The 24,647-nt window shown below is 43.0% G+C and overlaps 1 long non-coding RNA gene across 1 annotated transcript in view; it reads right to left on the bottom strand.

Annotated features, from left to right (window-relative positions):
* The window catches only part of LOC310675435, a 137,391-nt gene that overhangs the window by 22,624 nt on the left and 90,120 nt on the right, over positions 1 to 24,647 (bottom strand). The window lies entirely within an intron of this gene.

Below are 24,647 nucleotides of genomic sequence, written 5' to 3'. Positions count from 1 at the left end.
GTAATATGCATGTAATATGTGCACATTTGTATAAAATACTGTGTCTGGGTGTAAGGGCTCCGTGGGTGTGACCCATCATTGCTGGATGGTCCCAGCTTTATTATGCAGCCTGAGGTCTCGGTTTAAGTGACAAAATACTTCCAGCCTTTGGTCTGGAGATCCTAATAGCTCCAAAGAATGCAGAAATTGTTCACTAGTGCATTATGAAATTGGTATCTCATCAATATATGGGGAGATATATTGTGTTTCTCTTTGAATTATAGCCATTATTCCTTAATTTACACCTAAAAATATGAATCCTCACATGCAAATTTTATGCGTTGGCATCGCTTTGGTCTTTTTTTGCTGATGCAAGTCCTCCTTTATCGGCAATTCATAACTGGCCATCCTATGTCTGTCTCAGTTTGCTCTTAGAGCCTGTGTTCATGGTTCCACCTGGTTCAGATAATTGTGTTTTCTAAAGAAATACACCAGTGTTCTCTCTGCCTAATTTGCACATCAAGAAAATGTTTTGTGTGGGGACTGTAGCTTGCTTGAAAGCTCTTCTCCCTGTTTGCTTTCCTTGCTGTAATTTCAATTCAGTTGGTTAATACTTTCTGCACAGAAAATTATACCACCTAAATTTGCTTTGTCAAAGGCAAAAGGACTTCAGGGGGGGGAATATGTTTAGGATGGGAGTGTTAATGAGAAATAGGCTGTTATTTCTCTTTCAGAAATCTAACATGGGCTATAGCTCACACACCAATAAATGCATTTTGTCTCTCCTCAATTTTCTGGTGCCACACTGGTTATCTTTTATTAACTTGGTAGTCATAAGAAGAGCCCTACTGGCAGAGCCCATCTGGCAGAGGCAGACTTTGGGCTCTCCAATTTCAGCACCCTGCGCAACACCAAAAATTGGCGCCTCCACATCTCTTGTGCTCCATTGTACAGCATTGTTGTGGCATCCCCGACAGCACATCGCCCAGTGTGCCCAAACTGTGTGAGCTACCATAAAACCACCTCTGTCATCTAGAAGGGCTGTGCAACCACTTTGTCCAAATCCCAAATACCAAGGCTAGCTGGGCATATACTGTCAGAAATGGACCTCCAAGCTATTTGGAGACAACAGATTAAAAACAACAACAGTTACAGGTGTCCCTCTCATATAAGGGAGATGCCAGGGTGGGAGGAGGGATCTGGGGTTGGCCAATTGAGAGGCCCATCTTCCAATCCAGGCCTGGGATCTCAACTAACGCTGTCCAATCACAGTGTTTGCAAGAAAGAATGTTGATTCTATAAACGCTTTAAAGGTAAAGGTAAAGGGACCCCTGACCATTTGGTCCAGTCGTGGCCGACTGTAGAGTATCGCTTTCCTACATTGCTACATTGCTCTGGGGTTGCGGCGCTCATCTCACTTTACTGGCCGAGGGAGCCGGTGTACAGCTTCCGGGTCATGTGGCCAGCATGACTAAGCCACTTTCTGGTGAACCAGAGAAGCGCACGGAAACGCCGTTTACCTTCCCACTGGAGCAGTACCTATTTATCTACTTGCACTTTTGACATGCTTTCAAACTGCTAGGTGGGCAGGAGCTGGGACCGAGCAACGGGAGCTCACCCCATCGCGGGGATTCAAACCATCGACCTTCTGACCAGCAAGCCCTAAGCTCTGTGGTTTACCCCACAGCGCCACCCGCGTCCCCATAAACCCTTTACTCAAGTGCATTATACCCCTCACTCTTTGGCTAGTTTTCTGAATATTATAGAATCATAGAATCGGAGAGTTGGACGGAACCCCAAGGGTCATCTAGTCCAGCCCCCTGCAATGCAGGAATCTCAGCTAAAACACCCATGACAGATGGATGAGCCCCCAAAAGGTTGACACAAACAGGCAGGTCTTGCAATGACTCCAAATGGTGCTCAGGTTTAGATGTTTTATGGAGAAGGATCTCCACAGTGGGGGGGGGGGTGGCAGCTGCACCTTGTTTTCTGCCCTTGCTGGCTGAATTTGATGCATGGATGTTATCATTAGGAGAGCATCATGAGTGGACAGAGCTGACCTGCTCATGCGGTGAAGTGGTTGCCTTAGGGCAGCAGGATCCAGACAGTTGGAAAGGTCAGCAGTTTCAGGCCCACAAGGTCTCTGCCTCTTGTCTCCTCTGCTGCCACTCATTGCTGCTGCCTGCCTCCTCCTCCTCCTCCTCCTCCTCTGCCTCCCCACTGCCAATTTCTCTGCTAACTCACTCAACCCCCCCACTGCCAGCTCCCCGCCCCTTTTGCTGGCTTCTTTTTCAGCCTCTATTTCTCCCCTTTTTCTAGTCATCAATGTGAGGAATAAGAATATGCTTTTTCAAAGGCCATAAAGTTAAAACGCTGCGTAATCACAGACTTGCTTATAGGGCGTATCTTTAGAACAGCGTGTGGTTAGGATGCTCATAGATAAGGTCCATTTGCAATTGAAATGCTGTTTATTGTATACTTCGGATAATATGGAGCTTGTTTACACCCACTAGTGGTTGGTATGTGGCTTAAAGGTAATCAAGGGTGGTAGTCGCCAAAATTAGAGTAATGGGTATAAGAAATGAAAATGTTGCTCTTTCATATATAAAAGCCACAAGGCCACTGCTATTAGGCAATTTCAAGACATGGTGTTGCTTTGCTCAAGGCCATAGCTACGCATAAAGTTGATTTGTAATCTCAGACAGTTCAGATTAGCAGGCGTCAGCAAGAACCGGCTGACACCTGCTAGTGGTCAGAAGGTGGCTCTGATAAGTAGACAAGTGTCAGCAAGTACAGAGATCAATTCACACTTGTCTCCAGGTATTTTTGCTTGGCTTAGCAAATAGTTGCATAGGAAATAGACCAAATAAGGTAAATAATGAATAATGTTAATAGATTAATTAGGTGGTCGTGATAGGCTGTAAACCTTGTAGTCTCCACCCAAGGGAGAGACAAGGGAGGGAAGCTACGCTTCAAGTGTAGGGAATATAAGCTGGTGTTTTATCAATTTTGGGTCCCCCTACTTTTGGACACCTGTTCTTGCAAGAACGTTGTTGTAATCAATAAACTCTTTGCTGCTTCACCAATTTTGTTCAGATTTTATTTTGAGGGTCTCAGACCCACTTCTAACAAGCAATGTGTAATCTCAGACCCTTTGTCTATAACCTTTGAGAATTCTTGGAGAACAGCTGAGATCCCTACAGACTGGAGGCAAGGAAATGTTGTCCCCACCTTCAAAAAGGGGAACCTGCAAGGCAACTTGTTGTTGCTGTTTAGTCGTTCAGTCGTGTCTGACTCTTCGTGACCCCATGGACCAGAGCACGCCAGGCACTCCTGTCTTCCACTGCCACCCGCAGTTTGGTCAGACTCATGTTTGGACCCTTCATGGATCACTGCCTTGCCGTGGCGAAGGGGCTTGAAGAACTCAGAGAAGCTATGAACTGTGCCGAGCAGGGCACCCAAGATGAACAGGTCATAGTGGAGAGTTTTTACCAAACGTGATCCACCTGGAGCAGGAACCGGCAAGCCACTCCAGTATCCCTGCCAAGAAAACTCCATGGACAAAGACAACAGGCAAGGCAACTTACAAGCATGAAATATAAACCACAGCTACAGACAGCACCTTATTGTGGCTGGCTGGTTGGCTGTAGTTTGGTGGCCTCCTCTACTGCCAAGACAAAGGAAACTGGTTAGTTGGGCACTGGTGGTGGTGAGAGTGAATGAAACATACAGTTCCAAGAAACTACAATGAACATATCGCTACTGTCAGCATGAAGGTGTGAAATGTACCTATTTTCATTTGACAAATATTTAGAGGTATGGAATCAGTGAAAATGCCTCCTCTACTTAGTCTTCCCTGTGATCAGACAGACAGTTCAAATATCCTTTCAGCCACATTCGGGGGGGGGGCATGGGGGAGCAAGGAGGCGACAAATGAATGTCACACTTCCTAATGTTTAACATAAGTTAAAATGATGTTTAAGGCTAAAACTAGTGGCATACAAAAGTAACAAATAAAATGTTTCTAGTGCAACACCAGGAAGTGCTCTGTTAACAGGAAGAACATTTTGCTAACATTATCACCTCCTTGTGCAAAGGCATCCAATTAGTGTTTGTGCCTGCACAAATGGACAGATCTTTAAATTCTTATCTCTGAATACTACCTTCAGTCGTTGCTGTTTTTCCAACAGTTAACAGAAGACAGCTGGATAAAATGCTTGGTCTCAAGGACAGAAAGAACAGTCAAGGGGTTTGGAGGGCTCCCCCCTTTTCTCTTTTGTCTGGGAGCCTAGTGGAACTGCAGACTCCTGCAGATATTTAATAAAAGCCAGCATCTGTGCTCATCTCCCTCCAATTAGCTAGCATTATCCTGAGGCCAGTCGACTGTTTCTTACACGCAGTGATGCTTGAAACAACAGCTACAACAACAGAGGACCAGAGTGACCATTTCCTTTGCCTCTAGCAGCAACCGCTCAAAGTTCTGTTTGGTTTTATTTGCCTCTAGGACGGCCTTGGCTAAAGTACCATAAATGATAAGGCCCACAGCAACTGCTCCCTTATCAGGGACAACTTCATCAATCCCGAGTGCCTTTGGGGACAGGAAATCTGAGTAAGAAGTGTTGTGTCATGCATGAGAAACAAATGCAGTGATAGTACAACATTGCTGGTGCTTTCGTTCTGTTAGGCCAGGGAACTGCCAGAATGTAAAGGGAGGGACCACAACCATGTAAATGAAATTCCATCAATTCTGAATAGCTCATGCTGGAGAACAGTAAGTTTTTCCACTTAGAAAACAGTTTGAAAAGAGAGCTTGCTGCTCACTCTCACTTTGGGGATGAGGTTTTTGCATTGTGTCACTTACCTATTTGAATAAGGTGACCATGTGGCCAAAGAAGAGCTCTATGTGTGAGAGAGAAGAACAGTGGGTGTGACTGGTCCATTATTCTTAGACTTAGAACATGGTGTTCTACCTGGAAGGTGAGTGGGTGGGATGGACTGGAAGTAACCAGGGGAGGAGGCTCTGCATTCCTTAGAGGAATAAAGCCACGGCTGAAAGCAAGACAGGGGAAGGAGTGAAGAATCGATACATGGGCAGAAGGAGAATGAATGCTGAATCTGACATAAGACTCAAGCTGACAACTGTTACAACAAACATCAAAGATCTTTGTTTAACTGGCACATCCACAGATCCACTGCATTAGAATATTCACACTCATTTTGAACTGAATTGCTTCTTATGCTTCTTTATTGTATTTTGTTGTATTAAAATTTGAATTCCATATAATTTTTTGAAAATACTTCAACACCTAGTGCAGCACAACACTACTGCAAAACAATGGACAGAAAAATCATTAAGCTGTCACCAAGACCCTCAGCAATTCACTGCAATCCTGGACTTAATCTTTTGTGGTGGCCAGAGTCTGGTATAAAATGCATGTGTTGCTGAACTGATTGGGAACAGTGACCACAGTGCTATCAAATTCAACATATGTGCAAGTGGGCAATTGCCCAGAAAGTTCAGCACAGTCACAAATGATTTCAAAACAGGAACTCTAGAAAAATTGGGGGAATTGGTAAATCAGGAGGGTCAAAGCATGCTTCGGGGTCTTGGAGCTTATTGCAAATTACTGTTGCTAAAGTGAAATATCAGGACAGAAGTTTGGCTTGGCATTGAATTAACTGGACACTTTTGAAGTAAACAGATCAGCATCAATTGAGCCTACCTTTAAAATGCATGTTTCATAATCTAGGATTCCCCAGACACATTCATTCACTTTCCTTCACATCCCTATCTGACCTTGTGTCATAGCAGTCTTCAAATATTAAACAAAACCTAACGAGAGAAAGTCATTGTTTTTTTTTAAGCACAACAATTACGCATTCCAAATGGGCCCTCCATAAATTCATTTCTGCAGAGGGCATCTGCATGAAGATCCAAGCCTCTCGTTTAGAAAATCCCCCCACTGCAGGGGGTTGCACTAGACGACCCTCAGGGTCCTTCCAACTCTACCGTTCTATCATTCTATGAAATATCTCCAGAATGTTTGGGGAATGGTCAAACAATAATAGAGGTTCAGCTAGGATGTATTCCACAGATCAGAAAAGGTATCACTAGGCCTAAGAGAATTTAGAGCCAAGGTTTCCATTATGCCTTGATATCAATGCCATCCTCTAAGACCAAGCACTCAGGTTCACCTGTCTTAGCTTGGAGGCTTCTGAGGCTTCACCCATATTGGCTCAGAGAGAAGATGACATATCATTGTCGGAAACTAGTTAAAGAACAGAGATGAGGGAGTAGGAATAAACTGACAGGCCTCCTGAGGAGGGATGTAAGAAGTGGGGTTCTTCAGGAATCAAAACCTAGGCTTTTCAACTTGCTTACAGATGACCTGGAGTTTTGTCGATCAGAGAAGTGGCCAAGTTTGCTGATGACACCAAATTATTCAGTGTGCTGAGAACAAAAAGGGATTTGGGGAACTACAGAAGGATCTATCCAAACTGGGTGAATGGGCACTAAAATGGCAAGTGTACTTTAGTGTAACAAAGTGTACAGTGATCACATTGGGGCAAAATTTTGGAGCACACTTCATAGATAATCTTTTGGAGTCTGGGCTAGCAGTGAATGACTAGGAAAGAGCTCTTGTAGTCACGGTGGGAAGCTCCATGAAAATGTCATCCCATTGTGTGCCAACTGTGAAAACTGTAAATTCTTGACTAGGGATCATTAGGAAAGGGATTGAAAATAAAAGTGCTGCTGTTATAGTAATCTATGTACTGTGTACAATTCTGATCACCATGATGTAAGAATTAAAGACCCAGGGTGTAGATTTTTTATTTTAAAAATGTTTCAATATTAATTGCATTGAACCTTTGGCTAGAATGTATTAGGCTTGATTTTTATGTACCTGCATTTTGTAACCCTCATGCCACTCTCCTGCACTGTGCAGAGCTGTGCAAACATTGCTTACCACTTCCAGCCTTATCTGGCCCTAGAAGGGGGTATGGAACACATACCAAAGAAGTATGTGTTAAGTTAGCATCCGAGTGAGAACTAGCAATTCTCCTTGAAGCTAAGTGAGGCCCAGAAAGAGGAAATGGGAGAGGAATTTATGACCCTCTTCCCTTCTCATGGAACGTCTCGTTGTCTAGACAACTGTCCAACAAGTTGTATGCCGAGACCACATGTTTTGGGACACCCCAAGGAAGTTGATGCCAGTGTGGAGTCATGACCCATAACCTTTCTTAATGTACACTGGAAAATGTTCAAGGGTGTTTTGATGGCTTTGTGTGCTGTGTGTTAGTAACCTATATAAGCTGTGTTCTGATATACCTCATAGCAGTCTTTCTAACTAGCAGTTCTGCTGAGCAGCTGGTTGGCAAGGCTGCCCTATTGCAATAGCTCTAATAAACCGGGTTCCTACAGGATGCCTCATCTTGCTATTCTATTGGGCTTTTGTTTTATTTAAGGTGTTCCCTCACCTGGTAACAAACTGATGGTGTAGAAGTAAATTCTTATCACAACTGCACCTCAAAACAGATATTGTAGAGGTGGAAAAGTTTGGACACGGGTAGACCAAAATGATCAACTCCCCTAAGAAGGAAAGTTACAACATTTGGGGCTTTTTGGTTTAGGGAAAAAAAATGTATAAGCAGGCATATGAAAACGATGCATACAATTATGCATCATGTGGATATAGAGGGAAGTTTTTCTTTGTCTCCAATAATACTAAAACCTAGGCTTACCCACTGAAGCTGAATGCTGGAAGATTTAGGACAAAAAGAAACACTTCTTCGTCCAGCAGCACATGGATAAATGATAAGATTCACTACCACAAAATATGCTAAAGCCCACCAAGGGCTTTAAAGGGGGATTAGACAAGTTCATAGTTCATAAGGCTACTAGTGGGTACTAGCCTTGATTGCTGTGTAGTAGCTCCAGCATCAGAGGTGGTATGAACACTGCTTGCTGCACAGCACAGAGAGCGTGAGCTGTTGGCCTCAGGTTCCACTCGCAGGTTTCCCACAGGCTTCTGGGTGGCCACTGTGAGAACAGCATGCCAGACCAGATGATCCAGCGGAGCTCTATTTGTGTTCTTTAAGTACTTTCAACGTCCTCTTCAAACTATTGTCTGTTGCCAATATTGCAATCAGTGCAGAGATCCCTAATGAGGAGGGGAGGGGAGCCCGGTGCATCTAAGAATCAATATGTGTTACAGGCATATTTACTGATAGTAAAATAAAGACTTCATTTCAAAAATCAGCAAACTGAGCACGCCACAAGTTTGAAAATGGAAAGTGAGATGAGGAGAAGGAAAGAGATTCTCTCATCATCACCTGCAATCCCAAATTTGTATTGAAGTGCTAATGCAACAAAGAATATTCATGCCTATGTCTAGCTCATTGCCAAGGAAAACAGACACAAAGAGGAAGCGTCACATGGAATCCCCAAGCTGATTCCCAGAAGCAGAGAAGGTGCATTTTTGAGACATTTTGTAATTGGAAACCAATACAGGAGCACAAAAATTCACATGACTCTAATAATAATGAATGGTGGTGCATATATAACTCATGTTTTCTCCATTATATTGTATGGACAAAGGGACCCAACCCTTATGCAGTCATGGCTTAGGAACACTTTACAAGGTAAGGCAGAACACCCCAAAAGCTGGTGTAAATTAAGCCAGTCTCAAGTTAGACCAGATCCAAACTCCATTCAGCACCAGGCTATTCCTGGCTGAGCTGCCCTAAGCCTGGCAGAGAGAAAACAAGCCTTTAAAAAATGTCTGCCAGCATATGCCAGGTTGGTTCTGGGGCGCAGTAGAACAGGGTGGCACAACCAGAGCAGGCTCTGACATTGCCTTTGCCTGCTCCCCTCATTCTTCCTTTCACAGGACAGACGGTGTCCATTGATCTCAGAGTGGGTCACAACATGCAACTATACAATCATCTCTTATATACATAGAAAACCAACCTATAGGCCACACAGATAAGTTGGGTAGTTTGCCAGTTATCTTACTCCAAAACATACTTTTGTTCGTACAGAAGCTTGTTATAACAACAGTGTTTTCATCTGGTGCTAAAAGCAGGTTAATGGGGGTACCAGCCTAAATTCAGGGTGTAGAACATCCCAGAGTTTCCAGACTGCTGGACTTTACTTGATGATATAATAACCTGAAGGGACATCTCAACACATCTCAGATCATGGACAGGGCCAGGCCTGGAGAGATGCTCCTTCGGATACCTGGTTTTTAAGCTGCCCTTCAAACAAATATCAAAATTAGCACCTTGAATTTGGCTTAGTAGCAAACAGGCAGCTAGTGTTATATGGTCCTCTTGTACTCAGTTGCCTCATAGCTGCAATCGATTAATAATCTCTAAGGACATTTCAAATACAGTAAGCCTGCAACTTTTGCAGGGATTGCACCAAAAGCCAAAATCAGGTATATTCAAAACCCACTGGGTTCAATGGTGGGTGGGATTGCCAAAGTCGTTTTCCCCGGAACTCCTCCCTCTTTCTGCCCTCCCCCCCCCCTTTTTAATGTTTTTTGCCAAGCGTATAAAACAGAGTGTGCATTAAGTTGTGGGCTTACAATGATAAACAAGGTAGGAATTAACTGCTTTTTTTAAAACCACCAGAAGTAATACAAAGGAAAATGAGCTCAAAATGAACAAAAGATTTTGGGATAAAAATGAAAATATTTCATCCATGTGGCAACAAAAAGGGAAAGGCTGTGGAACCCCTATTACTGTATATTTTGAAAACGACTTTAGCCTGAAGAATAGTTGAGATATGTGAAGTCTAATTGGTCTTGCTTCAGTGCCAGATGATGGACTATTGAACTTTTAAGATCCTCTTCAGGCCTTGAAATCCTATGATTTGATGCTGCAAAGGTTAGGCAAATCCACTTCAGATGGAAGTGCTGCTATTGGGATAGCACTATGGCACCAGCTTGTAGAGGTTGGCAGTCTGTCACTATAAGCTAATCAATCATTCTGAAATTTAAATACTCCGGTACAATCTCATATCATTATACTAGGTTGTACATGTCAGTCAGCGAAGAACTGCATGGAAAATTTCCAAGTCAGTTCAAAAGCCTCAAACATCAAATCTTCTCCCCCCCCCCCTTGTGTGACTGATTTTCACAGCCTCCAAGTTTCTATTAAATGTTTTTGTTCTGCTCACAAATAACTGCGTTTTTTTAATGGTTTTCCTTTTAAAAGAAGTTTTTTCGAAAACAGCTTACTACAAAATACATCCGCTCCTGCCCAAATTATTTAAAACTAGCCATGCAAACACAAGTGGCTCCACATGTTATAATCCTAGATATGCAGCACCACGTTGAGCCCCATGCTTTTGTAAGATATAGTAATATTAAATGTATATATTAATGGACTGACTTCTAAGCAGTTTATTAGCAGAAGGTCAATTAAGAAATCCATACATAATCAAAATATGCAAGAAAACAATTCCATTGAAACATTAAAAGCATCTATATTTAAAATATACAGTAGAACAAGCCCAATAAAAAGCACAACAATTAAAACAGTTAAAAGAGAAAGAAGTTCAGGTTCAGGCGGATGGTTGCCTAACCAGGTGTGTCTTCAAGAGGAAGCAGAGTGCCAATGTGGAGGGGGCATCTCATGTTTCAGGAGGGAGGGCATTCTACATCCCTGATTTAATACTGATTTAATATGGAACACAGTTTGACCCATATCTGAAGTCATAATCCAAACTGCGCAGGCAGAGGGTGAGTCCAGTGGGAGCAGAGCGAGAGCGGGAGTTTATGCAGGGTGGGCAGAGGATGGGTCTGGTAGGACTGCCCCCGAATTACAATTATTTCCTTTCCTGTCTTGTGCACAGGAGAACTGTGGACAGCAGGTTTGAGTTCCTTTGTCCTTTTAGTGAAGAAGTTCTTCATGAAGAATTTGGCGAAGCTAGAACTGTTGATGTCTCCCAGCCGCTCCAGGGTGCTGAGGTGGTGGCTCACCTCAAAGGTGTTGCAGAAGTTGAGGTTATGCCCTTGAAGGCCAGTGAGGGCAGGCAACCTTCAGGAAGAGAGGTACTCGTCCTGGGGCTTTCATTCAGGTCTTGCTCCTGGAGGCCTTGCTCCATTCTTCATTGGGGTGGCTCCATCCTTCACAGCCTATTCTCTAAGTTATGTGATCAATAAGATGAGCACCAATGGTACCTCTTATGGCAGGTAGCTGAGACTAGTGTGAGGACCTTCCAGGCCAGACACAATAATATGTGGTGACTGCCTCTACAATTACAACCACAGTTTAAGGTAGGTCATCTCATAAAAGCTATTTCTGATAAGTTCCCATATATCTGTTTCAGTCCAGCTTGATATAATAACCGCATGGAAGCTTGTTTCCACTTGCATATTCCTAGATAGATGAACCAATCACCCACAAAAACACATGTCCATTGTATTTCCTTGGCTGATCCAGGAGGGGCTGAGCTAGACCTTAAAAGACACAAAAGCCATAAGGATGAAATCAGCTCCCCCAGGGGCAGTAGGAGGCTGACCTGATTGGTGGAATTTGAGCTGTATTCTATCCAGTATTTTTATCTTATGAGCTGCTCTGAGATCTTCAGCCAAAGTCCAAAACATGGGATATACATTTTCTAAAAACAGATCACCACTTTGGTGACAGCTCAGAGTAATGTACAATGCACAGGCCCTCCAAACTGACCTGTGCAAAGTCTTGCAACTTGATTGTTGAACTCTGTTGTGGATAAATCCAAAAAAGAAACCAGACAACAAAAAGATCTCTGCCCTCCAAGAATAGTAAATAATCTCGCTTCTGCTCTACTGCTCTACTACACCAAGACACTAAGCCTCTGGAGCAGATTCAGTCTACCTTCACTCAACTGCTCTGCCTGAGGCATTGACTGGGAAGACAACCTGACTGTAGCATACACTTTTTATGCCAACTCATTTGCCTCCTTGCCAAAAGTGAACTGGGCAAAAGATTTTTACATTCACTCCCAAACTTGCAATTAATTACAACTTTAAGGTCCTTTCCAAAGCATTAAACACCTCTCTCTCTCTCTCTCTCTCTCTCTCACACACACACACACACACACACAACCTTTTTCACAATGTTATTCTTGTGCAAGCCCAAGATCACCACTAGTGGAATATTTTATATATTTATATTTTATAACAATATTTATAGTCATATTCTCAAGGGCTCCCAAGGTGACTTACACTCATCAGCATAAAACAACTGATAATATAAAACATCATTTAAAAACTTGAAAACTATTAGAGAAGCATGTCTCACCATCACAGCAACACAGCACCAATTTATGCACCTCAGTCATGTAATGAAGCACTGAAATGTCTGGGAAAATCTGGACGTATGGCAACCCATGACAGAAGTGGAGGTATTTCTCATAAAAATAGCTCAACAACTTTTGTGTCTGAAATATGGCAGCCCTAGTCACGAGGCCTCTGCCTCAAGGGCCTTTTGCAGCAGGAATGTCTTTGTCAACCCTTAGAAGGATAATAGAAAGCAGGCTTAAAGGATCTCCCTGGGAAGGAAATTCCACAAATATGTTCACTATTTTATTTTAATCAAACATGCTGAAGTGGGAGACTGCACAGCCTTAAAGGAAGCAAATAAGATCCTTATTGCAATGGTGAGCAGGGCCGGACCAAGCCAAGTTGGCACCTGAGGTGAATCACAAGAAGGCCACAACCTCCCTGCCGGGGACGAAGGAGTGGGGGGGGGGACGGAGGGCGAGGGGACAGATCTACCTCAGGAGGCAGACTGAGGCAGTTGCCTCACCTTGCCTCATGGGTGGGCCAGCCTTTTCCTGGCATTTCACCTTTAGCATGGAATAAATGCAAACAGGGCCACAGGGACACCCGAGAGAAAGTGGACTGGCCCCTGGCACTCTGCTGCCTGACAAGACCGGCAGCTAAATCTTCTTCTTTAACACAGGGAAAGGGACAGTGTCTTCCATTCCACCTGCAGGGAGGAGGCTGGCAGAGCAGTCACAGAGCAGGAGACTGGAGCACAGACCACTCCATCCCCAGACAGATGGGGGAAATTGTGGCCAAGGGGTTCTGCCGTCTCTCCTTCAACATATGCTGCCTGAGGTTGCCTCACTCTGATTAATGGTACGGCAGAACTCAAAACAGCATCTGCTAAAGCAGATACAAACACAATTTCGTTCTCCTCTCACCCTGCCCCACATTTTCCCATTTCCCCCATCACCAATGGAAGAGAGGCATAAAACTAGGCAGTAACTGACAGGTGGGAAAACCATCAACATACTGAGAATTTAGAACATGGAAAAGAGTTGTGTTGCTCACAGCAACTAAATATTGCCTTGAGTATTAGAATGCCCAGCAACTGCGCAACAGAAACACAGAGCTGAAGGAGGTTGTTTGTATAACAAATGCACAATTATTGGGCTGAAAAACCAATGACATATTATTATCTGAAAAATGCTTCAATTTCCTGCAAGAAGTGTGCTCAGTTCAGAAACATCACTTCTCACAAAGCACTGCATCAAGGAAGAACCAAAGACAAAATATGAATATGTATTATATTTTCCCCTCCCCTCCTCCAAGCAGCTCTGGCAATACACAGGTCACTAACTTCATTTATCCTCATAACAATCTAGTGAGGTAGGTTATGGTGATATGGGAATTACTGAACCAAAGTCACTCAATGGACTTTGTAGCTAAGCAAATATTTGACTACCAGCTCTCTCCAGTCCAAGCACACCATCTACTGCACCACAATGGCTCCTAATTATTTGTGCACAAGTAAGCAATAGGTGTTCATGTGAGAAGACCATGCAGATTAAATGTACACACCAAGAGGTAGAAGCATATTCCAGCTTCCCTATTATACACACAGAACACGAGAGAAAGTAACCAAGGTTACATATGATCATGCTAAGCCATCCTAATGTGAAGCCAGCATTATTCCAAATTAAACAAATCTTTGATTTAAGTAAGTGTGCAGTGCCTTTTGTGATGCCATTTCAAGCTTTGTCCTTTCTCTTTGCCCGAATGCCAATTTGATGTCGGTCTTCTCAAATGTCACAACCATCACCATTTAAGTATCAAATAAAAGCCTGCCTTCTGCTCCCATAATTGAGGTAGTTCCCCATCCCACCCCCCAAATTAAACCGGCCTGAGATGCAACAGTATATTTAACCCAGCCGCAGTGACACCTTTCCTATACATAAATATGCCACAGGTTTAAAGTCCATTATCTTGCAACCCTCTATGGCTAGAAACGACAGTTTTATACTATGTGAAAAGGAGTGATTTCCCACCTTCCATTCCAAGAAGGTCCCAAGGTATTGGATGTTAATGTCATGACATTTTTAGGCATAGAAAAGCTTTTAGGTTATCCAGAGAATGTTTTATGGCTCCCATTGAGCCTTGGTGAGCATTTGAGCCAGTGGTAAATGGATGTATCTATTTTTACAGGCAAGAACAGCATGAAACGAGAGGGCAGAAAAATACAATGGAAACTAGAAAAGCTTTCCACACTAGCTGAATGCAGTGCACTTTGCTTGTGCAAAGTACACTTTCCCAGAAGGTTCAAGTACAAAACAAAATGCATTGCAGTAGATATATTTAATCTACATTTTCCAAGCACATAATATCCAGACATTATGAACATATGAAGCTTAGTCATGAAAGGAGTAGGAGCGTTGCTCCACCTCATCCATTATTGTCATTTCTGCTGGCAGTAAGACTAAGGTCACAGGCCGGGGATTTGTAATATTTGACTTAATTAACTTCGCTGCAGTTCAACATGTGGGGGGGGGGGGGCACAGATTCTTTATCCTTGGCCCACATCAGGTCTCCAGTGAAAGGCAGACAGCCCTCCAAAATGCTCCCGCAGTTGCAGATTCCCACACCCAGCTCTCTGCCTCTTGCTCTGCCTCTCTCTTATTCCTCACTCAAATCTCTAGTTTCCATTTCTTCTTTTCACCCACAGACCTAGATCACATCTAGGAAGAGGAAGAGCAAGCAAAGGAAAATAAGAAATGTACATCCCCTTTCAGGTATTTCCTAGACATTCAGAAAGCATATCTGGGCTGTGTCACCACCAAGTTCCCAAAACAAAAGGCCTGTCCAACCCCTGAATCTCACAACATAAAAATGCATATCCAATATTTAAAGACATTTCTGTATGCCATTGCAAATTCAGGAGCAAATATTCCTTCATAACTTGCTGTGATGATAAACTTATTATAAAGAGGACCCTAGGCCTAGGACTTTTTTCAGCTAAGCTAGGAGTTGCATACATGTATACCAGTGAACTGCATACAGCTAGTCAGTCCCATGTTGTGGGGTGGGGGAGAAAGCAAACCTCCCATTTCAGGTGGGGATTTGAAAGAAAAGAGAAAATGGCACAGCTCCTTCTGTCACTGGCAGCTGGCTTCAGGATACTAGAAGTTATAACCATTTTTCTGTAACTTGACTGTTAAGTTGTGGGTTGACATAGCAGACGACACAGCGATTTCTCCAAGCAGCTCTTTATTTTGTAAGCTGGAACAGAACTGAACTGAGGAGCTCAGTCAGCCTGCTTATATAGAGCTACAGAACAATTGTAACTGTTGCAACGTTCTAAAACTATCCAATCACTGAACGTCACTTTTCGATCCTTCATTTGCATACAAAACTATCCAATCACTAAACGTCACTTTCGATCCTTCATTTGCATAACTATCTACAGTATCCCCCTGCTGGCCCAGGGTGAGAACTTCAGTACATAACATTGACCACTCTTATTCATGCCAGAGGAGCCACTATGTCTACAAATTTCACCCAATTCTGTTAAAATAAAATAAAGTTTGAGCCATTTTTTATTTCTAAATACTGACACGGGGAATTGAACAGGTAATCAAAAGTACAACAGCTGCCCTTATGGGGAAAGTACAGCAGCTAGCTGTCTGAAATTTAACTGAGTTCATGCCTCCAGAAGGAGTGACTGCTAATTTAATCAAATTGTGGCCAAAATAATAACAAAAATTATAGACCATTCTGGGGTGTGTGTTTTTTTTTTGGGGGGGGTCCAGATTAGAGATGGTCGGCTCCCTGGACTATAATTTGATAGGTTTTAGCCAATACTCTGTGCAATATTCATCTACTTCTGTCAAAAGTGGAAAAGGTTATCACAGATTTCCAAATAGTGAATGGGGGAAATGAAACAGACCTGGACTGCTGAGCCACATCAGACGACCTCCAAATATTGGTCCAGCCCAAATTAAGCTGTTTCACAAAGCACCAAATTGGGGTCCAGACCAATCTTGTGGTCAGCACACTGATTTTTAAATCTCTCTGATAAAATTCCACATATAGCATGATTCAGATGTATCCATGTGGGAGATCCTTTAATTCCAATAAGAGTTAATAACAAGTTTTGACTTTTTAAGAAGGGCTTTAGCTTGAAATTTAGTATTTGATATTCCGTTGTGCCAGAATATTTATTCTCCTCTGAACCTTCTGTTGCAACAGCCATGGTATAAATTCAAGGACAAATGCCTGCTTCTTTATAAACTTGAATTAGTAAATTGATCCTCTTTGCCCAGCATGTTTTTAATGAACTCCGAGATAAAATTTGATAAGTTCATGAAAACAATTACTGGTAAATTAGATAGCACAATGAACAAGAGGCACTAATATAGTAGAAGCTATTCAGTGCATTCAATAAACCCAAGTGCACCGGATTGTGCAAATAAAATTCTACCATACAGTGGCAATTGTATGATGATGCAATGATTAATACTGGATTTGCAATTTTTAAAAGCTTTTATTTGCACCACACTCTTGTATGATGTTGCAAGAGGTCAAGAGAACATTCCACTGCAAGGACATATCTGACTACAAATTATCAGAATGAAATTGGGATCAAGGTTCAGGTATCTGAAATGATGGCAAGTGTAACCACTGGAAAGATATTTCTTTTAAATATATATATGCACATGCCCCGAGACATTTATTATGAGGAGTCATGTCTCAACCTTAGACACATGGGCTCAAGTCAGCACACTAGGGCTGTCTTCCCACTTACATACAGTCAATTCAATTAATCTGAATGAGGGTCATTTCCATAAATTTGCTTGGAGTTAAATAGATCCAAGAGAAGGAAAGTATGTTAGAGACTATGCTTAACTTTTAAATAGTCAGTGCTGAAAGTGAAAAAAGCTGGTTCCAATAGATTTATTACTTCCAATTGGACAGCTCAGTTGGTTAGGGTGTGGATCTAGATGATCCACAGGGTTGCTTTCCAATTCTATGATTCTATTTCCTGCCCTGTTTCCTAGGAATTCAATGCAGCTGTTTTGCCTCAAAGGCCACTCTGTTAAGACAGCCTATGCTGATAAAGATTTACCAAGGTCACACAGTCTGGCACTCTGACATTCTTCTAGAATACATTTTTTTCCAGACGAGGTCATTCCTTTTTAACCAGATACCTATTCAGACATGCATACAAATTCAGATGTGCTGTGGTCAAAATCTGACTTGCAAACAAATGGAATTACCCAAATTTCTTCTTCTTCTTTGGCGATCACTCACAGCCGAGTAAGATTGTCTTCCATAAACAAAGTTTTAACAATGAGTCCATAAGTGACCGTGGAGGCCAATTCTGGATCCAGATGTCCTTCCACAGTGGGGACATTGGTTTCCGGGCGGGACTCCCCCATAGCTGCTGAGGTCCTTTCACAAATTCCACAAAAACAAGTTAGGGATGAGCTTGCAGTATCTCCAAATCTGGGAGAGTTGTGTTCAGCTATTAACCCAAATTTAATCTAGGTCCCAATCACAGAACATGTCTGTTTTTTCACAAGAAGCACGTTAATGTCTTGAAGCCCAGAACCACATAGGTGGGACCAATCATATAATTCATTTTCAACTGACCATCACCAGATGAGTAGGAAGACAGGGTGACAATCAGGTAAAAGGAACCAATACAGCTGGTTCTTCCCATATCAGAAATCCCATATCAGAAATTCCCAAATCTCAGAAACCTCATCAGGAGGGCTTTAAACTGACTAATGTGGGGAAGGGAGACAGTGCTCCTGAAGGCAGGTGTCTATCAATTGATGAAGATGATCATCCAAATGTCATAGACCAAATGGAGCAAACAGCAAGCAGACCTAGTGGTGGGAGGAAAAAAATCCTTAAATAGGAGACACGGGGGAATGATTAATGGACTTCAATGTCTGTACACTAATGCGCAAAGCATGGGAAATAAACAAGATGAGCTTGAGCTCTTGGTACAGCAAACTAAATATGACATAATAGGCATCACTGAAACCTGGTGGGATAAGTCCCACAATTGGAATGTAATAATGGAGGGATACAATCTATTTCAGAGAAACAGACCAGACAAGAAAGGAGGAGGAGTGGCGTTATATGTCAGGGATGTGTATACCTGTGAAGAGATCCAAGATTTAGAACCCCAAAGCCAAAGTGAGAGCATTTGGGTCAAAATTAAGGGAGAGAAGAATAACAGAGACCTCATTGTGGGAGTTTACTATAGATCCCCAAGCCAAACGGAGGACATAGATGATGCCTTCCTGGAACAGATGGCCAAGCAAGCAAAAGGAAGGGAGATAGTAGTAATGGGGGACTTCAATTACCCGGATATTTGTTGGATGTCAAACTCAGCCAAGAGCATAAGGTCAAACAGATTCCTCACTGGACTTGCAGACAACTTCATTGTCCAGAAAGTGGGAGAAGCAACAAGAGAAACAGCCATTTTAGATCTGGTCCTAACCAATGTTGATGACCTGGTTAGTGGGGTAGAAGTGGAAGGATCATTAGGCGCGAGTGATCATGCTCTTCTGATGTTTACTATACAGCGGAAAGGAGCAGCCAAGCATACTAGGACTCAATTTCTTGACTTTAAGAAAGACGACTTCATAAAACTTAGGGAAGTGCTGGGTGAGATCCCATGGACAGTAATACTAAAAGGAAAGGGAGTTCATGATGGCTGGGAGTTTGTTAAGAGGGAGATAGTAAAAGCACAACTTCAGGCAATACCAATGAGACGGAAACATGGAAGGTGCCTAAAGAAGCCAGGGTGGCTATCTAAAGAACTTTTAACTGAGTTAAGATTTAAAAAGGATGCGTACAAAAAATGGAAAAGGGGGGAAACCACCAAAGAGGAATTCAAACAAATAGCCAGCACATGTAGACACAAAGTCAGAAAAGCTAAAGCACAGAATGAACTCAGGCTTGCTAGAGAGGTTAAAAGCAACAAAAAAGGCTTTTATGGGTATGTCCGTAGCAAAAGGAAGAACAAAGAAACAGTGGGGTCACTCAGAGGAGAAGATGGTGAAATGCAAACAGGGGACACAGAAAGGGCTGAACTCCTCAATGCCTTCTTTGCCTCAGTCTTCTCCGATAAGGAAAACAATGCCCGACCTGAAGAATTTGGAGCAAAAGATTCAGCAGAGGAAACACAGCCCAGAATAACTAAGGAGATAGTACAAGAATACTTGGCTAGTTTAGATGTATTCAAGTCTCCAGGGCCAGATGAACTGCATCCAAGAGTATTAAAAGAGCTGGCAGATGTCATCTCAGAACCACTGGCAGTCATCTTTGAGAATTCCTGGAGAACAGGCGAAGTCCCGGCAGACTGGAGGAGGGCAAATGTTGTCCCTATTTTCAAAAGGGGGAAAAGAGAGGACCCAAATAATTATCGCCCAGTCAGTCTGACATCAATACCAGGGAAGATTCTGGAGCAGATCATTAAGCAAACAGTCTATGAGCACCTAGAAACGAAAGCTGTGATCACCAATAGTCAGCATGGATTTCTGAAAAATAAGTCATGTCAGACGAACCTGATCTCATTTTTTGACAGAATTACAAGCCTGGTAGATGAAGGGAACGCAGTGGATGTAGCCTACCTTGATTTCAGCAAGGCATTTGACAAGGTGCCCCATGATATTCTTGTAAAGAAGCTGGTAAAATGCGGTCTTGACTATGCTACCACTCAGTGGATTTGTAACTGGCTGACTGACTGAACCCAAAGGGTGCTCATCAATGGTTCCTCTTCATCCTGGAGAAGAGTGACTAGTGGGGTGCCACAGGGTTCTGTCTTGGGCCCGGTCTTATTCAACATCTTTATCAACGACTTGGATGATGGACTCAAGGGCATCCTGATCAAATTTGCAGATGACACCAAACTGGGAGGGGTGGCTAACACCCCAGAGGACAGGATCACACTTCAAAACGACCTTGACAGATTAGAGAACTGGGCCAAAACAAACAAGATGAATTTTAACAGGGAGAAATGTAAAGTATTGCACTTGGGCAAAAAAAAATGAGAGGCACAAATACAAGATGGGTGACACCTGGCTTGAGAGCAGTACATGTGAAAAGGATCTAGGAGTCTTGGTTGACCACAAACTTGACATGAGCCAGCAGTGTGACGCGGCAGCTAAAAAAGCCAATGCAATTCTGGGCTGCATCAATAGGAGTATAGCTGCCAAGGAGTGTGGTGGAGTCTTCTTCTTTGGAGGTCTTTAAGCAGAGGCTTGACAACCATATGTCAGGAGTGCTCTGATGGTGTTTCCTGCTTGGCAGGGGGTTGGACTCGATGGCCCTTGTGGTCTCTTCCAACTCTATGATTCTATGATTCTATGATTCATTCTGGACTTAATGTACCAGCATGGGGAAAAATCATGGAGAAACAACTCCTGTGCCACTGAAATAACAGAAGAGCCCCGCTTACACAGCCTTTCTCGACCTTGGGTCCCCATGTGTTATTGAACTACAATACCCAACATTGGCCATGTTAGCTAGGAATGGTGGGAGTTGTGGTCCAATAACATCTAGCGACCCAAAGTTGAGAAAGGCAGGTGTAGGCTCACCTTTTCTTTCTTTTTTCTCCTAGCCTCACCTCACCATTCCCTAAATGATTGACAGCTGTGCAAGCCTTTGCTGGTGCAGAGGATTCAGCTGGTTTGGCCTCACTTGTGCTGAAGTTCTCGTTGCAGAAGTGCATCTAAACATTTTAAAAGAGATGTAGCATATAACTTGTTTCTAGAGTGGACACCTATTTATAAACATTTACACACTGTTCAGAGAGTTTCATCCATAAAGAAGTAGAAAAAAATGGTTAAGGATAGAATCAAAAGCCTGAAAGATAAGAGCAAATTTCATATGAATTACAGATCATAGATTATGCATTCACTTTTTGATAAGTAGCCTCTGTAAATATGCCCCTGTGGAGATGCAGTGCAGCTTATCAACCCACCTATCCAACTTGATGTTACTTGAATGCAGTGCTGCCAAACTGGGACATGTTTTCCTTCATATATTAAAACTGTTATTATGATTTATCATTGGCATTTTTATCCTGCTGTTCTGCTGAAATAGGCTTCCAGAGCAGCTTACAAATATCAGTGAGAAGACAGTCTGTGCCCACAGTAAGAGAGAGGTGACACAAAAGGAACGGGGAGCAAACGAAAAACAATACATGCACTTAATGGAGCTTTCTTTTCTTTAATTGTTGTATATCACGTCTCCACCCCCACCCCGTTCACATCATCATGACTTCATCAGTGCCCCATTTGTTTCTGTTTGTGTACACACCAGGGGACACTGAGAAGGCAGGGGGGTCCTTAGCCTATGCAAATTAGCAATGGCTTAAGTTTGAGGTTAGTTTGAGTACCAAGGCATCATACAGTCGTATCTTATAATAAAGCACAGGATACATATGCATGTGTGAAAGTGGATTAAAAACTCAGCACTGGAAAAGCAGTGAGTGTACAGTAAATGGAAGTGTGAACACAGAATTAGTTGCAGAGATCTTGTAGTAAACAGCAAAAATATAAGTATTTGGGAGATGAGCCAAAGGTTGCTAGTCTTTCAGTGGTTGAAGTGGTTCTGCCCCATCTTTCTCACTCTCCTATAGCTTGAGCGAAGGTTATTGGTGGCAGTTGAAGGAGGAGCATGGCGCAACTGGTATTTTGACAGTTACATTTTAAATTAATGAATACATTAATTATATTATATTAATTTGTTAACATTTTTGTAACCCAGAAATGCCTTAATTCTATTGTGGATGCAGTAAAGTCTTTAATGAACTTCTTGCAGTGAATGTCTGGGGTCTAGATTGTCCATCATTTGTGAGGGTGGAAAGATCACTTGCAAGCTTATTTGTTTCACAAATGGTAGTGTGAACACAGCAACATGCTTGATTACTTCATACTTTCACAAAGGCAAAGCAGCGTCTAATTTTTTTATTACTAATTAAAATGGGGCAATTAACACATTTTCTGTATGTGAAAATGAGGTGATGAGACATGGAAATTACACTGCTTCAGAAGCAAACACAAAAGGCCTTTGGCTACACAATCACAGGTGCTGGCAACTTCCCTCCTCCTCACACTGTTCAGCAGCGCTTCCTGTATGAAGAAAGGCTCACACAGCACATGGCCAGCCTCCCTGGCACTGGCAAGCCTGTGGACCTTCACAGAAACATTCCATTCCATTTATGATTACCACAAGCAGTGCATTTTCTGTAGAAACAGAAGGTGCCCATACTTGTATCCTGATAAATTGCTAAATACCTCTCCTCCCACTCCCCGTTTCTCTGTTGATTTTGTGATGAACTTTATTATTAAAAAGTTGATAATAAAATTCAAAATGTTTACCATTTTATAGATGGTATTTATTACCTTGAATTATATAGAAGTAGCAATTAAGACTGCTACCAAGGGCATCAGTCCCAAAATGACCACTGGGAGGTGTGTGGCACAGCACAAAATTAAGCGAGAGTGGAGTCACTGCTGTTTGCCCCATCCAAACTCATGCTTAGCATGAGAAGTCGGTGCTATGCCCTGCCGGTCCTGTTTGTGACATTCGCACAATATTGATTTTCCACACAGAGATGCCAGCGCCAACACTGCCCCCACCCCCCACCCCCCGTGCACATACAGTGATGCTGTTATTGTCCATTGCAAAAGTTCCAGGGGAAATATATGGAAAGGCCATGGCATTCTCTCTAGTACACAAATGGAGCATTCACTTAGCACCCACAAACCTCAGGCACAGATGCATCTATCCATCTCACCCACTCAGACTTTACATTTACACAACCACACATATAGGTCTCTCTCTCTCTCTCTCTCTCTCTCTCTCTCTCACACACACACACACACATACACACACCCCTTGCATAGATCTCCTCCTCACTATTCAGGTGCACCCCTCCCCCACATACTGTACCTCACATACATATTTCCTTTCCTCTCACATGCATACACACAACTCCCTCCATCACACATGCCACAAATACACCTCTCTATCTCTTACACAAATCACACATTCATAACTCTTTAAAGTATATGCACGACTTATGTATGCACAAGTACGCACACCCCATTCAGAACAGCTCTTCCTTGGGGCCAAGGGAACACTCGCCACTGGCATTGCCTGGCTAGAAGACCATGGTAGCCTGAATGCAACTGAGAGCCCTGACACTCCTTCCTTCCCTCCCCAACCTTTAAAGAAGCAGCAGCAGCAGCAAGCCCAGTATGGGGTGAAAGAGGAACCTGCCAAGCCAGTACATGTGGGGATACCCCTTCTCTCTCTCTCTCTCTCTCTCTCTCTCTCTCTCTCCCTCCCTCCCTCCCTCCCTCCCTCCCCCAATCTCTTTTTTAAAAGCAAGTCCCAGCATGGAACACAGGGGCTCCCTTTTGCTGGCTGTAGCATTAGCCTGGTACCAGAAAGATGGTCACCTGCCTGAAGAGATCATTCCCAAGGCAGGCCAGTGGCGTAGCGTGGGGGGTGCAGGGGGGGCCGGCTGCACCGGGCGCAACATCTGGGGGTTAGGGTTAGGGGGCGCAAATCCACAGGTTAGGGGGCGCAAATCCACGGGTTAGGGGGCACAAATTACTTGCCTTGCCCCGGGTGCTGACAACCCACGCTACGCCACTGAGGCAGGCAGCCACTGCAGAAAGGCCCTTTCTTGTGTGGACCCTCTGCACCTCCTTTGGAGAGGGTCCTGGAGAAGGAGCTCCAAAGATGGCTGGCCAAGGGTCCAGGCAGGTTCATATGGGAAAATACACTATGAAGTAATGGGGTTCCAAGTCATATAAGGCTTAATAGGCTAACACCAGAACTTTGACTTTGGCTCAGAAACCAACTAGCAGTCAGTGCAGAAGAGCAAACTGGACCATCTGGTCTCAGTTATAAGTCTGCACCTTTGTATCTTTATTTTCTAGTAGCTACTAAGGAAGAATCTCTAGATTCAAAATGTACAAGGCCTTTAATAAACCAATTATTGCGCATTGCTGAGGTTTCTCCCTCTTCCCAGTTCAAGTTCGGCAAATTTCCCAGGAAAGAAACTGGATTCCTCTTCAACTTTCACAATGTTTACTTCTACGAGAGCTTAAACCTACATGGCCATTTTAGACATGTTGCTTTATAAAATACCAAATTCTTAAGTGTGCAACTAAAGCAGCTGTCTACATATATTTGCTGATTAAATGCATGCTTTAACTGAAACCTCTTACATTGATTCTGGTAGATGCTCAGGTTGGAAAACATCTGAAAGAAGGAAGTTGCAGAATATTAAGCATCCGTGCCTTCAAATGTGTTGTGACAACTTTTCTTTGATGCCTTTAAGGGCACCACAAAGGGCTCATCCACATCTCTGTTTGC

Source organism: Podarcis tiliguerta (genome assembly GCF_965153285.1).
Source record: "Podarcis tiliguerta genome assembly, chromosome: 4".
In the NCBI taxonomy this organism is placed as follows: domain Eukaryota; kingdom Metazoa; phylum Chordata; class Lepidosauria; order Squamata; family Lacertidae; genus Podarcis; species Podarcis tiliguerta.
Note: the sequence above shows the minus strand (reverse complement) of the source record. Positions and strands in the feature narration are given on the sequence as shown.